This window comes from Hirundo rustica, chromosome 10 (assembly GCF_015227805.2).
Source record: "Hirundo rustica isolate bHirRus1 chromosome 10, bHirRus1.pri.v3, whole genome shotgun sequence".
In the NCBI taxonomy this organism is placed as follows: domain Eukaryota; kingdom Metazoa; phylum Chordata; class Aves; order Passeriformes; family Hirundinidae; genus Hirundo; species Hirundo rustica.
The window spans coordinates 19,704,581-19,721,424 of record NC_053459.1 but is presented as its reverse complement, the minus strand read 5'-3'; the positions used below and the strand labels follow the sequence as shown (position 1 = coordinate 19,721,424).

The window sequence follows — 16,844 nt, the reverse complement described above, 5'->3', positions numbered from 1 at the left end:
GTGGAGTTGCAAAGGTGTAAGCGAGGCTGTAATTGATTTACATATTCTATAGATACATTTCCAAATGCAAACCAGAGGAAACCAGCTCAGCTCTCAGATCCAAAATTGAGTTTTCAAAGCACAAATTGTACTGAGCACAATAATCAACAGATGCTTCAAACACAGAACTCAACGCTGGCACTTTATGCATTTAACTCTTAAGGCTAATGCTGCAGGTACCACTCTTGTACAACTCAGCTGTGACAACATAAGATACCAAAACTGCTAGGAAGAGGTCGTTTGATCAAAGCTGAAGCAGTAAGTTCCAGTCCTTCCCTCCAGCCCTCAGCTCTGCTTTCCATCTGCACAGCTATCAGGAAGCACCAGCAAACCATTAAGGACTGAAAAAGCCTGAAAAAATGAATTTGCAATAGTCTGCAACACTAACACTCCAGAGATGGAATAAGAAGGTTGCCCCTTTCTACAGAAGCTAAGATTTCAACTCCACTGGTCTTACACTGACAAATGGGCTGATGTAAAATACACCTGACAATGCTGAGCTGTTTTTTGTCTTTTTTTTTCTCTCTGGGAAAAGCTGTTAGTATTGAAACAAACTGCAGAGAGCACCCAAGTGGGGGCTACAGAACACTCAGCTTGGCTACAGCTCACCCAAACAGGCTCTTGGCCAAAAGAGGAAGCAACACCAGTTACCAACAGGATGAGCTATGTTTCTGTCAAGTCACACTTCTCACTTCAAAATTAACATGCTGCCCTACTTTCCACAGGATAAAACCAGGTGCAATTGTATTATTTTTGTCAAACAGCATAAAGGTCTAGATGTTCCTTCAAAAATGAAAATAATCCACTTGAATACTAAAAAGCAGTTATTCTAAAAATACTCCTCCTGCTAATGGCAAGTGTGCAGAGAGAAACCATACCTCCTTTAGTCAGTTAAAAAGGTACTTACCATTGGCAGTGCATTGATATGCAGAAGTTTTCCTTTCGGGTGCCTCTTGCCACAGAAGGGTGATGCTGACAGGGAAATAAGGAAACAAAATAGGCAATGTTAGTATTTATTATTATTTTGAAAACAGTGTTGCTAACACACGGTAAAATGTTATCATTTCACCTTCCTGGCTCTCCCAGCCTGCTCAGCTCCCCCTGGATTTGCTCAGAGCCCGGAGCAGAGGTCGGGCACAGCACAGAGCTGGAGCTTTGCACATATCCTGTGCTCTCCACATCACAGAACCAGCTCCTGCAGGGAGCCTGGCACACAGGGCTTTGAACAAATACTGCTGAATGAACACCTGCACCTCCAGCCATTCAGCAGGAGTGCACACAACCACAAACCTGATGGTACAAGCATCCTGATGTCTGCATTTTGCTTCAGCTCTCCACAAAAAGCTCCAGGAAGGCAACTAGGCAACTTACAATATCATCTGCCCATGCCAAATTTCTTCTGGAAACAAACCACAGCTACCGACATCCAAACACTTTGAAAAGCCCCAAACAAAAATCAACATTCCAGAAGTATGACTTCCAAAATGGTTACATCCACTGCAAAGCAGTCAAAGAAAAATAAATCTGTTTTCCTAGCACATCTTGCACTAAATAACTCAGTTTATATACTCAGGTGTGCCTATGAGCCCATAGAGTTACCAACTCCAGCAGTGACCTCAGTAATTTAAAAAAAACACCAGCTCACAGTAATTGCTAGCAACACTTGACAACATGTAAACAGAAATCTTCCTAGTGCAAAATCCAAGAGAAATCGTGCTCACCTTTAAAAGCCAAACAAAAACATAATCCAAACAAATCCACACTCTCCTACATTTTCGCAATTTTCTTTACATGTCAATAATAATTTTATGCACCTAACAATAGAATAACTAAGTATAAGCACACAGCTTTTGACATCCAAATATGAGGTAACTCCATCCACTGCAACATCCATTTTTATTCAGCCATGACAAATGTCTTCTACCCTTTCTAACAATCCTGAGTTCTTGTCCTCCATACAAATACTTGCCAGACGACTTTTCTTTAGGACATAATCTAATCGCCCACTCAAAGAGCAGGAAGGGTGACAGATGGACATGGGTGACTAATGAAGTATTACCAGACTATTTTTAGATTAAATTCTTTACCAAGCATCTGCAACCTGTGGTCAAAAAACTTTTACTATGACTAAAGAATAACTACAGTTTGTGGGACTCATGATCAACACGAGGCTCTCACGTGCAATTTTCAAGCTCAACCAGCAGGAAATCATTCATTACAGAACATTTTTGGACCCAGCCCCAAAAAAAAAACCCACCAAAAAAACACCACCACGCCACAAAAACTGCATCATTTGAGCTTCTTCTTTTATTCTCACAAGAAGCCAAAAGGCAGGCAGAAACATCACCTTCACAGTGCGAGCAAAAGGCACTGCAGAGGATGCTGAGGAATGCTGGGAATTGAAAGAATCTGCAAGCATGCTCTTATTTCCTTGCTTAGTTGTACACTTGCTGCCGAAAATATGTAAATAGGCTGAGTGAAACCCCACTCCTCAAGAGGTACAGTATTCTGTGCAAGGCTACTTGGAAAGCTTTTTTTCCATGGCTGGAGCTGCTGACCAGCTGAGAAGAGAAAGCTTTAACATCCGTTCTGCAGACACCATAAAAACATTATTTGCTTATAACAAGAGTTTTCCTTAAAAACAGAACAAAACAGCAACCAACCACTATTCTTTTGAAGCAGTCTAAACCATGATAAAAGCTGTGTGCAGAGAAAGGCAGAGGAGGGCCCTGCTACCCCATTCCAAGTGCGACGCTTGTTTGGGTTATTCCATTTGGGAAGGAACATCGCAAACACAAATAAAGGGATGATTGCACAAACATAAACCATTTTCTTCAAGGAAAAAAGGCTTTCTTCAGTACACACTGCCCAAGCTGTCTCCTTCCAACACCTCTTTGCCCTTGTGCAATCTCGAGTGCAGTACTTATCATCGAAGCCAGAGAGGGAAACCTTTCTGCCTGATCCGTGGAAGAGGCTTCTTGTCCTTTGCTTTTCATCTAAACAGGGCAGTGACACGGAAAGAAGCTGGAAGCAAAGACTCAAGAGAGCAGAGAATGAGAAAAGAAAGGGTTCACTGACTTTGCTTCATTCCTCACTCAATGTTAATTGGTTGTAGGCTCCAGGTTTAAATAAGGGCGTTTGAAGAGACATGTAAACATTTAGAAAACTCTGCAATGTCCTTCTTCAGAATCAATTGCTGAGTACAAATGCCTCATCAGCAGCTTCTTTTCTTTCCAGATTTATCTTACTGGATTTTGGCATGTACCTTGAAACAATGCAGGTGACAGTTATAATTTATTGATTTCAGACTGTCTCTCGCCTTTACATTCCAACATGCTACAGTGATTTAAACAGGTGCTCAGAGGGAGTAACAGCTATACTACGTGACACTTAAAAATAATCCCCAGATGCCCTTTAAGTTGATAAGGCACACCTGGGGAATGCCCAGCAGTTTGTGAGTCTGGATCCTTCCTCTTGGAGGGTTGGGAATAGCTCACCACATATTCAACATCAATTGAAAACTGCCCCCCTCCACTTGAAAACAGAATTTTGCCATGTGTGCACTGACACAGGTGTGCTCAGAGCCAGTGCTTACCAGCTTTGCCCACACCAGTTTTTTCTGCACAAAATGACACAACTGATGCCCATGTCCCTCAGAGATTTGGGGACAAACACTCAGTACAACACCCAACATCATCTCCCGGTGAAGAGCATCCTATTCTGCTCTGGTGTACAGAGACAGCCACACTCCAGGACTTAAACCCAGCCTGCATGAGCCAGGCAGTTCCCACCTTCAGGGCTCAAACTAACGTGCCAAACCACCTTCACCAAAGCAGCCAATACCCACCCAAGCTGCTTGCACAGATTGGGCTGCTGCTATCAACTGAGTAACAATCGCGTGGTACAAAGGAAACCACAAATAAAAACAACGCTGGCACCAGCGACAGATCTGGTTATAAACACACGGGCCAGATGTACACCTGTGTTAGTCCTCACCTGGTTCCAAACACAGACAGTCCAAAGCCAGGATTTCTCTAAATGCTACTTGCAGAGATGTTTAACCATTTCCTTCCAGAAATGCTGCTATTGGTGCTGCTTTCTCCTTCCCAGGCATTACACTGGGTTTGTGTTACTGCTAAACCAGTGGTTTCTGCATGAGCTTTGAATTGCTCCTGTTCCCCATGTGAACTTGTGCTTTTTTTCTAATCCTCTTAGGATCACACTGCTTATACTACTTTCTGAGATTTTGGTGCTATTTGAGTTCTAACAAATAAATTTAGTCATTAGATGTTGTGCTTTCTGATTCACTAAAGCCTTTTAAGGACACAGTATCTTTTCTTCTAAATGATCCTTGAGTATCCTGCTTTTATCTGGATTCAGTATCTGGAAGAAGTTTCCCAATCAAAATAGAATTAAAAATAACTAAATCCTGGATATCCCCCTCAGTAACTAGGCTGCAAAAAGCATGAGACAATAATTTTAAAAGCCTAAATTGAAAACTAATCACTCCATTGAATCCTTCCTTTCATTTGGTTAATAGGCACATACAAAGCTAATGGTGATTCCACCACTGCTGTGCTTGGAACATAAACAGAGAAAACCAAAGTTATTTCTTTTAATCACAGTTTCACAGCGATGTATGGCATATTTTTTTTTAAGCAATTCAGCACGTCTAAAACAACATCTGCTTTTCAGATCTGACAGAGAGGCTAAACCGAGACAAATACCAACTCAGAAAATTCAGGAGAAACAAATACGTACAAGCGTGTGTGGGGGGAAATCATCACCACACACAAGACATCGTTAAAAACTGTCATTACTTGAAACTGGTAGCAATAGAGTTCCTAGAGACAAAATAACATGCACAGACTGCTCCAGTACCTCACTCTGGGAGCACGGCGTGGGCGAGGATGCTTTACAAGACTCCTCATCAGGAAGCACTGGAAGTATCTCAGACCTGCCCAGAGACACATCCACACAAATTCCTAAACTTTACCTGAAACAGCTCTTATCTGTCAGCTGAGAGTTTTTTAATTTCCTGATCTTTGTTCTTTTACCTTTATTCCATCAGAAATATAGAAAAACTTGAAGTTGACTTTTCAGACGTTTCAAGGAAGAAATGCTTAACTTGTACATTCATAACACATTAAAGCTGCACAACTTTCCACACTTCAGGAATACTCTTATATAGAACAAGCACCTGTATGTCTATGAACACATGTGAATCAGCTACTAAAACAAAAGGTATCTGAGGGGATAAAGAATAAGAACTGGGCAAGCAGACAGCAGTGTTCTGGAGAAAAGTTCATCCAGATACAGAAACGACTCACCGTAAACCCACAGAAACAGGATTCACTGTGCAATGAGAAACACAGGACAAGTCCCACCAGAGCAAAAGAATACTGCAGAAGTTTAAACACCAATTTATGTAACAGTCAAGAATTGATGCAATCACAGAAAATAGCTCATAGCCCACTGAAAGAGAAGGCAGCTGAATTGCTGGAGAGGAAACCAACTCAGCCAGCTCCATTAAAAACCCATAAAGCACCCCAGTAATCTTGTCAATACCAATCAGCTGGTACCGATGGGAAGGAGGGCAAGCAGTGCTGCAGCACCATTTCACTTGTAAGGCATTGAAATGAAATCCATTGGCAAGTAATCCAATTCACATCAACTGCAAGTTAGAAGGTCCTAAAGAACAAAGTTAAACCCAGTCTAGACTGGGAAAGAGTATAAAGAATCATTACTTAAAGCACTTTTATGCCAAAGGACCTTAAAGCACTCACAAAACCCCACCTTCACAGATGCTGCCTGCAGGATAGGGGCCCACCTGTGAAAATTCAAGGTAGTTTCCAATTTGTCGAGTTTTTCTTCCGAAAATAACATACATGCTGACATACTGATCAAAACAGTAGCATACTGACAAACACCTTTTCGGTGGTTTTAGTCTAGAACTGAGTTTTAAATTTAAATTTACCACTGGAATAATAATCAACTAAAACAGCTTGTCAAACGGGGTGCTCTCAGCAGACTCACTTCAAATAGGGAATAGATTTTTCCTTCTCCAAAACAAAAAAAAAGAAAAAAACAATCTGATGCGTAAAATTTAGGGGCCACTCTTACTACAGATTTCAAATACATACCCAAAAGACTGAACCAAGAGACGAAAAAAAAAAGAAAATCCAACCTTTAAAAAATCTGATTTTTTTTTTCCCTATTCCCTTTCCTCAAAGTAAGAACAGAGATATTTCCCATGATACTAATTCAGCTTTCTCCAGCTCACTAAATCAATTCAGCTGCACTGGTGGGTGAGAACCCTTCTCCATCAGACCCAGTTAACTCAGATGAGCCTTCACAGCTGAAGGAAGGCAGCAGCTGCTTTTGTCAACACGGAAATGTGTTTGCAGGGAATTGATAGTTGCAAGGTTAGAAGGACTTTTAAATTGGTCTCCAATGCAAGGAGAAACGGAATAAAGCTCAAACAGCTTTCCTGGGAAAATCCCCTTCTTTTGCTAACAGTGCCTGCCTCAGCTGTGTTTTTAGACGGATACTGTGTTTTCAAAACTGTACTCTTCTGGTTTGGGATTCAGTAGCCTTGCAGAAGAACTTCTCTAGATTATGGTAAGCTTAATTTATTGAATTAATTAAAATTCTGTCTCAAATACGCCAGGATTCAGGGAGGTGGGACACGTTTTATGCAGACATCACATTTGGAACTAGGCTCAAAATGTTTAAATAAGGAAATCTCCCAAAATAACAAAAGGACTCGACAATATTGTGTTATTTTCAACCTCAACGAGTGTAACCACCACGGAGCACTTGGGTTTCCCTCAGTGTTGGTACCACCACCTCCTTTACTTCTTTGGGCACCCAGAAGTCAAACAGGACATTCTTTTAGGGTAACAGCTCGGATCTACGCTTTTGCCAAGCTAAGGAGCCGCTGAGGACATTCAGACAATGCAGTGGGGTTTGGTTTCTGCTGCAAGAGGTGTTTGCAGACAGCTTGACGTCAACAGGCTCAAGCTGTCCCGCTGTGGCCACTGACCCCGAACGCTGCGTACACCCAGTGGGGCTGAAGTGACTCTCCCTGTCTGAGGACACGGCAGGAAGGCTGCCTGCCTTCTGTCTGCCCACTGCAGGAATAATTCCCAGGATACCTGCCCTTGCAGCAAAGGGTCGGGTTTAAAAACAAAGGTATTCCGAAATGCTCTCAATAATCTACCTTGCTTGTGATATTGGGTATGTGATAGTGATAGCATAGAGGCTGAAGAGTTAGGATCTAAGAATTCCCTTAAAATAACCCTCAAAGTAATGAGTTACTTTTAAAACTCAAAAGCACTTAAAAATCCACAGGTATGAAAACATTTCTCTGAAAGCTTTAAGCCGTACCAGAGACCAAAAGCAAAGTTTGCGGTGGAGTTGGGTTCATACACTCCATATGTTCCTGGGATACAGCTCCACTAAAATAAGGTGTTTATAATGCATTCCAGATTCTTCCTAAAATTATTATTACTATTATTTTGTGCAAAGCCAGTGAAAAACATAAGCCTCTCACACTGCCCAAAAAATGGTAACACTGAATGCCCTGAAATCATCAATTAAATGTAGCAAGGAGTAACTTTTTATTTTTTTTCCAAAAATACTGGTCAACAAAAGCTGCTGCACTTCTGCTTACAGTCCCCTTTCATTTCCCCAGGAACTTTTTAAAACTGAGCAATGCTTGAAGCACAATGTACTCAGGCAGGTGTATCACCTTTCCACACAGCTACTGTGTCTCGGACATATTTTCACACAAATAACCCACAGATGAAGTTCTTCCTGCACAGGTAAAGCCTGTGACTAAGTAGCAGACAAGTTACCAAAAACCAAGCAACACAAGGATTTCTTTTTCCAGATCTTCACAGCATGCCACCAGTAGACAATACCATCTTTCCTACAACCTTTGGCCTCTGCTCTTTCCATGTCTCCATCACTTCTCTAACAGAGCAATTTCGCAACTTCACGTGAGGGCTCTGATTCACAAAGAGTTAAATCCTACCTGGAGAGGGCTGCCCTTGTTCATGCACTGGTTATCCAGCCATCCCTGCTAAAAGGACAACTTACTCTTACACAGCAGCTACTGAGCTGCGACAAATTGCAGAGCAGGGTATAGGAAAAAAGCCTGTGCTTCTCATTACCATGGCAAGCTTTCCTGCCTCCTGAGAAGGGAAGCCTTCCCTGCAGCAGGGGCTAAAATCATAGAGGGCAGAGAGACAGCACACTCGTTCCCAAATGAGCTCTCCTGTCCCTAAGAGTTCAGAGGTGTGGCTCACCTGAAGGCTGTGGTTTAGCTTTATGCTTAAGTCACATCCTAGCCAAGATCTAAATGCTATTGCGTGGGGAGACCTCAGCCTACCCTCATCTACCCTCTCCCAGCTGGATGTTCTCAGCACTTCCTTTCCTCTAAAAAAAAAAAAAAAAATTAAGTTTTCTTCCACTCAGCTCTTGAAGCATCCCCCTGCAGGGTCAGAGGAGGACAGAACTGGCTCAAGAAAGGAAGAGGGAACACAGCCCTGAAAGGGAAGAAATGCAGGAGCAGCACTGCCCTATAGCGCCATCATCAAAACATGTGTTTCCAAAGATGCCTGGTGCCTTGGACAGAGAAAGGGACCCCAGCACAAAAAGCTCCCAGCAAATAGAGTAACGTACAAGGTATGAGCTGTACCAGAAACAGCACAGACATTAACTGTATAAAACACGTATCTGTTATTCTGTTGTCTTTTCAAACCATTTAGGATACCAGAGCTGTTTTGTCTGTCACACTGACTGAACAGCAAAATATTTGCATCAATATTAGGCTTGTACATGGAGTAAGAGACACCAAAACCTGTTCCAAAGAATAAGGAGCTTACAGTACAGAGAAACATAGCAAAATATTTACTTTAGCACTATGGTCAAGGAGAACAGCATCTATTAAATAAATGGACTAAAGTCATTAATCAACAGCAGCATATTAAACTAATATAATCATGCCACTTGTTCTTTGCCTTTTTTTTTTTTTTTAACAACAGGACTTATGCATGACCAAGGAAAACATGTACTTGATTCAAAGACAACATATTCAAAAGAACTGATGAGCATCAGGAAGGGAAACCACAGCAGAGGTCTTACAAAGATCATCTAGGCCAGGATTAATTGGTAACAACCTAACAGTGCCCTTATTCAAGCCTATCCTAAGCAATAAAGAGGGTTTAGATGTATGTATACACTTGAATTATTAAACTATGTAACTCCAGGATAGACTTAGGTAATCTATCCTAAAATTTTAAAAAAACCCCAAATCCCTCTCCTAAAAATACTGTTTGGTATGTTCATTAACATTTCAATTATGCTGGTTTTCCTGCTTGTAGGAAAAGGTTTTTCCCCTATTGAAAATGAGTGAAAACCCCCCCCAAGCAAACTTAATTTGTTGCCAAAATGAATGAAGTCAATATTTTTGTTTCACTGGAAATATTTTCTGGTGGATTTCCTACGGTCATTGCAGCTGTACAGCTCAATTTATATCCCTTTGAACTTATGTGTTACACATACAGAACAACACACAGCAGGTGTTTATCCTACAAACAAGCAGAAGTGGGATTAGATAACCCATTACACCACTTAAACAGTTTAAAAAAGCAGAAAAAAGAATGCTGATGTTAGTTAAGGGATCAGTCTCAAGCACAGCTATGTAACATCACTGACAGAAGAAAAACCAGCAATTTCACAGGAGCAAATGTCAACAGCAAGAGAAGACTTAGGTTTGTCTGGTGAAGGTTGGATAACTGCACACACATTTTAAATAACCAGGAAAAACTTCCCCATAACAATATCATGAAGCTGAAGACAAGTTAAGAGAATCTCTCGGTGCCATGGGGTTTTTGTTATTTTAAACAAGAGCAGTAAGGACTCTGGAAGGAGTAATTCTGCCTAAGGAGAAATATTAGTGTATAGTGTTTGATTTAACAGGGCTTTTCCCTTTCTTTACTTTTTGATTCTTATCTTGGTTGTTTCACACCAGGAATCTGAAACTGGCTAAGCAGTGCATCCTGCAAATCTTGTTCAAACTGGAATAGGCTGGGGATAGGATTTCACTGTTTGGGAATTTCATTTACAGAATTCTGCCTCTGTAGTCACCTACAGAATTCTTATTCTCTGTAACTGCTGTCAGGGAGTCATGAAATCAGAGGGTTTGGGACTTTTCTTCTATTTTTTAAGTCAACTCACATTTATCAGTGTGATCTACTAGACTAGTCAGAGAAAGCAACAAACTCAAGACCTCTGTTCTTGGTCTTTGGAAAATAAAGCTTCCTTAATCTTTCAACTTGTACAGATAGAAAATTTAGAATAGAAAATTTACCCACATTTTAAATATTGAAATGCCAGGTAGGTACCAGCACTGAACTGATTTGCTCCTGATGTGGTTTTTGCTGCTCTGATACAGATTCAATAAAACATCCACAGACCAGCCCAGTTTTCATTTTTAAAAGGAAAAAATGTGATGAATGTTTATGCAGTTAAAAAAAAAAAAAGAAAAGGCTATGCCTCTATTTTCCATTTGAACCTACAGATATTTAGTTCTTTTTATTGATGGAGAATGAAAAGAAGTGTAAATTATGCTGCTTTCTTTTGTGATCTTGCTAACATACATTGGTTAACCAAGGAAGCAAGTGACAAATGTTCAGGGGAGGAGTATCAAACAGACTTGTCAAAAATATCCCACCTAGCAAAAGTATTTCCCCTCAGCATCAAACACCAAATACTGGGGTCTGGTTCATCTCCAAACAGAACACTGTAGATATTATTTCAGTCACACCTAGTGAAGGGCTTTTCTTTGTTTTTGAGGATTCTTTTAATGCCATGCTCTTCCAAGTCAGTGGCAGAATGTTGAAATGGAACAATATGAGGTATTTAGCACTAATAAATACACAGACTGTATACAGCACAGAGTAATAAATGCACAGGACTTGGCAGCCCAATAGTGATGCATCTTCCATCACCAACAGGTAATAAAAACCCAGGTTTACAAGCTGCTGCACTTCAGAGGAGACTGTTTACCAGATCAGATAAAAAACAACGTTCAATATATATATTTTTTGTTGTATGACACGGTACAGCTGCAATCATTTATCAGACTTTTTCTTGTGTCTGATCTTTCTTATCGCTGCCTAAGGAACTAGCAAAATCGTGGAATTACAAAAACATTTCAAACACTAGCACTTCTGACCCATTTAACATATCCCCTTCTTTTTTTACACAAACTTCACCCAGAAATAAATCCACTTGCCATATTCTGCCAGGAATACAACTACTGGTCTGGTTTTGACACCTTTTCAGAGAAGTCTCGTTGACCCTCCTGGACTTGTAGCAGGCTGGGTGTGCTCGCCACCTACACACTGACACTCCCGCTCCCACAAAAACAAAAAGGATGCAGTTTTGCTACCAACATCTGCAAACTAAACACGCTCAGTTTAAGTGCAATTATCACTATTTGTTCTTTGGTCAAGATAATTTCCTTGGGACATTTTTACCTAATCCATTAATTCAGCGATTCAGGAAACTTCACTAGTTTTATCTTTTTCTTCCTAATATCTTCCCGTAAGGCAGTAAAAATAAAACTACACTCATTTGTTTTACCCTGAATATCAGGAGTTAATTTTCATAACTCCATTATGTAATGGCTTCACTACAAAATTCTTAACTGACTTGAACAACTGCCAGTCCTCAAAACAACACCTGCCAAACATTCTTACCAAATTGTGAAGGCAGTGGCTGCATGGACCAGCCAGGGACCATCCACGAGCTCACAGGGCAAAGATGAGCATGGGTGAAGGGAGCAGCCACAGGGAGAGCAAATAATTCATGCCAGAGAAGCAACAACAGTGCCTCCAGGATAGACTTAGGTAATCTATCCTAAAATTTAAAAAAAAAAACAACAACAAATCCTTCTCCTAAAAATACTGTTTGGTACGTTCATTAACATTTCAATTATGCTGGTTTTCCTGCTTGTAGGAAAAGGTTCTTCCCTTATTGAAAATGAGTGAAAACCCCCCCTAAGCAAGCGTCAGTAACACATGTATGAAAGTGATCTACGAAGCCTCCCATCACTGCAAGGAATTCCTCTGTCCCAGCACGAGCTGCAGAGCCATAAAGGGTAAGACCAGGAAATAATCCTGGATTCCAGCAAGGCGGTGCACTGGAACGCTGCTGCAGCTTCTCGGTTTTGGTAGTGCTTAAAATTGCCAAGGGGGCAATCTGATTTCACATGTCACTCTCCACGTACAAACACGTCACACCTCCCCTGTGACGTATCTCAGGAAGAGAGCTGTACTCGCAAAAGCACTAAAGCCAACATCTTCTCTTTTGATTACCAAAGCAGAAAGATAGTCCTGCTCATCCTTAGTCACCAGCAGACTTGACCCGGTGAGGTCACTTCAGCAGCCCCATCTCAGGCACTCCACCCAAATTCTGAGGCTTTTATTTTTCTCTTTGAAATTAACCAAATCTCTTGCAAAGAAAGACTGTGGGCACTGCAGGAGATTAGTTACTCATGGTCAGAGAGACCCAAAAAGCCTGAACAGGGTGAACTTACAAATTCTGGTAAAGAAGATAGACACCTCCATGACATTATTATTAAATATGTATAGAATTAAGAAAGATTAAAATACAAATCCTTACAGATAGCACACAGTAAATTTTAAACCCTGCTGCTTACTATTTTAACCAACCAGAACAAAACACAATTTAAATGATGGTGCCTAAAGAGAACTGGAGGGCAGTATCTCCACTGGTCCCCAGAGCAGGGCTGCGTCCCCTGCCCAGTGCTGCTGCTTTACAGCGTCAGGGAAGCAGAAGAGAGAATATCACAGAAGCATTTCTGTTTATTCCTTTCAAAAACAGGGAGGTTTTTTTCATATTTGCAAAGATTTTCTATTTAAAAAAAAAAAAGCGCCAATTAAAAAATCCTCTTGCGATTCTTTAACTGAAATTCTTCAGTGTTTCGACAAAGACCCCACTGCAGATATAGATGCTATAAAAATATCACATCAAAACTAAGTTCAGATTTTAATTTCAAACTCAATTTAAAATTTTGGCAACCTGTACCAAAATCTGATTGAAGCCACTAGGGGAAAAAAAAAAAAAAAAAATCAGATCAATGAAATAATCAAGCAATATATTACAGTTTGAAGAAAACTAAGCAATCTGTGGAACTGCTGGAAATCACGGGCAGACTGTCAATGAACTAAAAGTGTTAAGTGGCCAGTTTTTACAGTGGCATAGAAATTATTTTTAATACCACAACTATTTCGCATTCAAGCGGCTTCAGTGCTTTGTATGAACTCTAGACACTCAAGGATAAGAAATTTATCTGCCAGTCATGAGACTACAAACCCCCACTAATTCCAGAATACTGAACAAGAAAATCAGTTCATTCCACTACTGTCAAAAGAGCACTATTCCCTAGTTTGAAATGCAGAAGTTTTCCTCATTATCCACTACACTACAACAGTAAAACAAGTGAAGATTTTGTGCATTAGACACACGCCTTCCTCTAAATGCAGTTTGACACAATAAATTAGAAACACGCTACTCATCAACATGCAACTTCCTAAAAAGTCATAAAAACTTAAATAATTTGTATAAGTAAAGGTTATGTGCTTTAACAAAAGCAGAGCAAAGCAGTAAAACAGTCTGTTTAGCAAAATAAATTCCACTTCTACTACAACAATTCAATATCAGTAGCAAATCAAACATTTTAATAGATTGCAGCACAGTTATTTTCTTGACAAAGTTTGATTCCTCTAAATCCAAAGCAAAATTACAATCAATTACTTCAAACAAGGGCTTCTACCTGTTGATTAAATTGTTTTCCCTTCAATCCACCCTGGGACTAGCAAACATTCCTTCTGGTATTAAACAGTCAAAGACGTAAATTAAAGCCTAAAAGACCTCCTTAAAACAGCATCTATAATCAGCCTTGATATTCACTACTTTCTAAAGAAAAAGATTTCGAACAGGGCAGCAAAAGCACACAGCACTAGGTAATCCCTCTGTCTCTGGATGCAAGTCATTGAAAACAGATCCAAGGAAAACCCTGGAAGGACATAACCCACATCCTGAGGTGCTTGCTGCTCCTTTGGAGGTACAACAGTGAGCACCAAACAAATAAATAAAGGAAATGTAATCATTCAGTCCTGGGTGGGTTGGTTTTTTGTTTGCTTTTCAAGCTTTGCTTAACCACTGAATTCAAAACCAGCAAATATATTGAAATAAACCACAAAGTTGCATCCAGACTAAAGTAACCTTCATGTAAGCACACTGAAAAAGAAAGAATAAGAGGGCAGTTGCCACAGGAAGTCACCTCCCCTCATCGTGCCTGCAATTATTTCTGTATTCAGTATGCATTCAAAACTAAGCTTTTTTTACACTTCACTTCTGTAATTCACTCCAGCAGTGCCACACTTGCCTCTGCAGGGAAGCAATCCCCACAAGTTCACTGTGGAGATTATAAAATCTCAGGTCATTGATAATTAACTTGTATATCTCGTCCAGAAGTTTCTTTTTAGTGCTTCCTCTGTATCCCTTCTGGAACACCAGTAAGAAACACCAAAAACTGGACCAAGAGGGCTGATTTGAACTATGAGCGATGTCAGAAGAATAATAAAGTTGTTCCCATTTGTACAGTAGGAAATAAAGAATCAATAATATAAAATACATACATTATAAAAAAAAATAAACCTCAGAAGCACCTTCCGAATTTAGGTTTCACTGTCTCACACACTTCAGAAACATGAAAGGCCCTGAAAGATCAATACAACCCATAAGAATCTAAGGTGCAGAAATCCATAATTTGATTTTTTTTTTTAATATGGTAAATTGTACAGTAGCAAACACTGAGATAAATCAAAGAGCTCTCCATACAACAAACAAAACACGTTATAAATCCAGAATTTATAAACCTCCCATATCCTCAAATAGGGAATGTGGTGCAAAGAATTTATTACAGAACTTGTTTTCTAGTGGGCATTCAGGTATTTCTCATTTCAAGTAAAAACTTCTATTAAAGGAACATGATCTCTAAGGATTTCTCTCTGGGCTTTCTCTCCCCGAATATTGTTAATTTTTAATGGGCTTTCTGAAAATTCCCTTTGCATTGAATCTCACTGGCTGGGGATGCCAAAGACCCTTTGATCAGCAGATACAACCCTTTTGCTCGTTTTGGAGGGATTTTACTCATGGAAACTGCAAAAAAAATTCTTTTGATCATAGCACCAAAAACTCTCACTTCAGCTCACTCCTGGTTTGGAGATGAGTTCTGCCGAGTCATTCCTCTGTGGAGCAGCTGAGCTCAGGAGGATCTGGGAGCCCGGACTGGCATCTGATTGTCACCACCGGATTCACTCTGACTCAGTTCAGTGCCTGAGAAATTTCTAAACGAGGCAGAATGAATCTGCCAAGCCCTGCTGTACGTCCACACCACCAGGACACTCGCTGGACTGCTTCTAAGAATGGGACACCATTTGGGAGAGCTAAGAAAACAACTCATTAGAGCACCAGGAGAAAATCCTTTTCTCCCAGAACACTGCTGTGCCACGGAATAGAATATGCTATTAAACAAAAATGATCGACTGCAAACAAACACGAATAACTTGCTAAACAAAAAATATCTTGCAGCTAAGAGACAATATAAATTACCATACGCAGACAACCAGGATGCCAAAGGAGCAGGGGCCTCACTGCCCAAAAAAATAAATCAGCAAATGCAGAAAGACTGTTAGCGACTATGTTTTGATTTTAGCAATAGAAACCTAAAATAATCCAAAATTGAGAATGTAATTGCCAAAAGGAAGAAACAAACAACACAGAAAAAGAATAATCAAGACTGGGGAAAAACAGATTATCAAAGGCACCTGCTATCACAAGAATAGAAATGAGATCTTCAGAAGCCCTGAAGGACTCCTTGCAGAAAAGAAACAAGAAAAAGCATAAAAATCCCCAAGAAAGTGATCATTACTGATTTGATCATTTTAGCACACAAACAGGGATGTACGTACAAGGGACGGTAGAGACTGCCAAAGGGAACAAAACCCAAAAAGGTGGGAGAGGGCGTGTATATTCCTGTATTCCTCTCGTCTATGCCATGCCAGACACATTCCCCTTTTTTCCACTCCCCTGCAACCTGTTGGCTCTGCAGCAGCTGCATTGCTCCCACACCGCCAGACCACAGAGCTCCAGGAAAACAACAGCACAGGGATGTAAACATCTCGGTGAGACTAAAGCATCATCTCCTCAAAGATCTCCCCCGCCTGCTCTGGCCATGGCCTCGGCCCCGGTACAGCGTTCTTTCTGTTCTTTCTTCCCCCGGAGCAGCAAACGCTCCGCATCCAAACAAAGCGGGAGAATCGCTGCGCTCCTCTGCTCTGCTCAGAGATGTTTATTCCATCCTTCGCCCCAGCCCACACAGCACATCGGGGCCTCTCTGAGATTGCACTCTCGGAATACGGGCTGATCACACACACTGAATGCACAATGCATTTGACTCCCACATGTTAATTACGTACCTCTAAATCCTAACGATTTCTCTAATAATTTTCTTACAGAACATAAAATGCTCACAAAAGGAAGATCCCCTTTGATGTCTGAGCGCTCTTCTGTAGGTATCAGAGACACAGTGTAAATATTGTTTTACGGCAAACAGAAATTCTATACATTTCTACTCATTTGCAAGATGTTCAAAACGAGTGAGAAGTTCTAAGGAGAGAACTTTAATTTTGCTCATCCACCCC

At 40.6% G+C, this 16,844-nt stretch overlaps 1 protein-coding gene across 5 annotated transcripts in view; it reads right to left on the bottom strand.

Annotated features, from left to right (window-relative positions):
• TBL1XR1 (TBL1X/Y related 1) overlaps positions 1-16,844 on the bottom strand; it is a 108,606-nt gene that overhangs the window by 60,191 nt on the left and 31,571 nt on the right. For 4 of the 5 annotated variants that reach the window (XM_040074089.2, XM_040074092.2, XM_040074088.2 and 1 more), the window contains exon 2: positions 947-1,011. The gene's annotated coding sequence lies outside the window, so the exon portion shown is untranslated. Of the gene's footprint in view, positions 1-946; positions 1,012-5,369; positions 5,405-16,844 lie in introns of those variants that run through there. The other variant, XM_040074093.2, reaches the window with a different exon arrangement.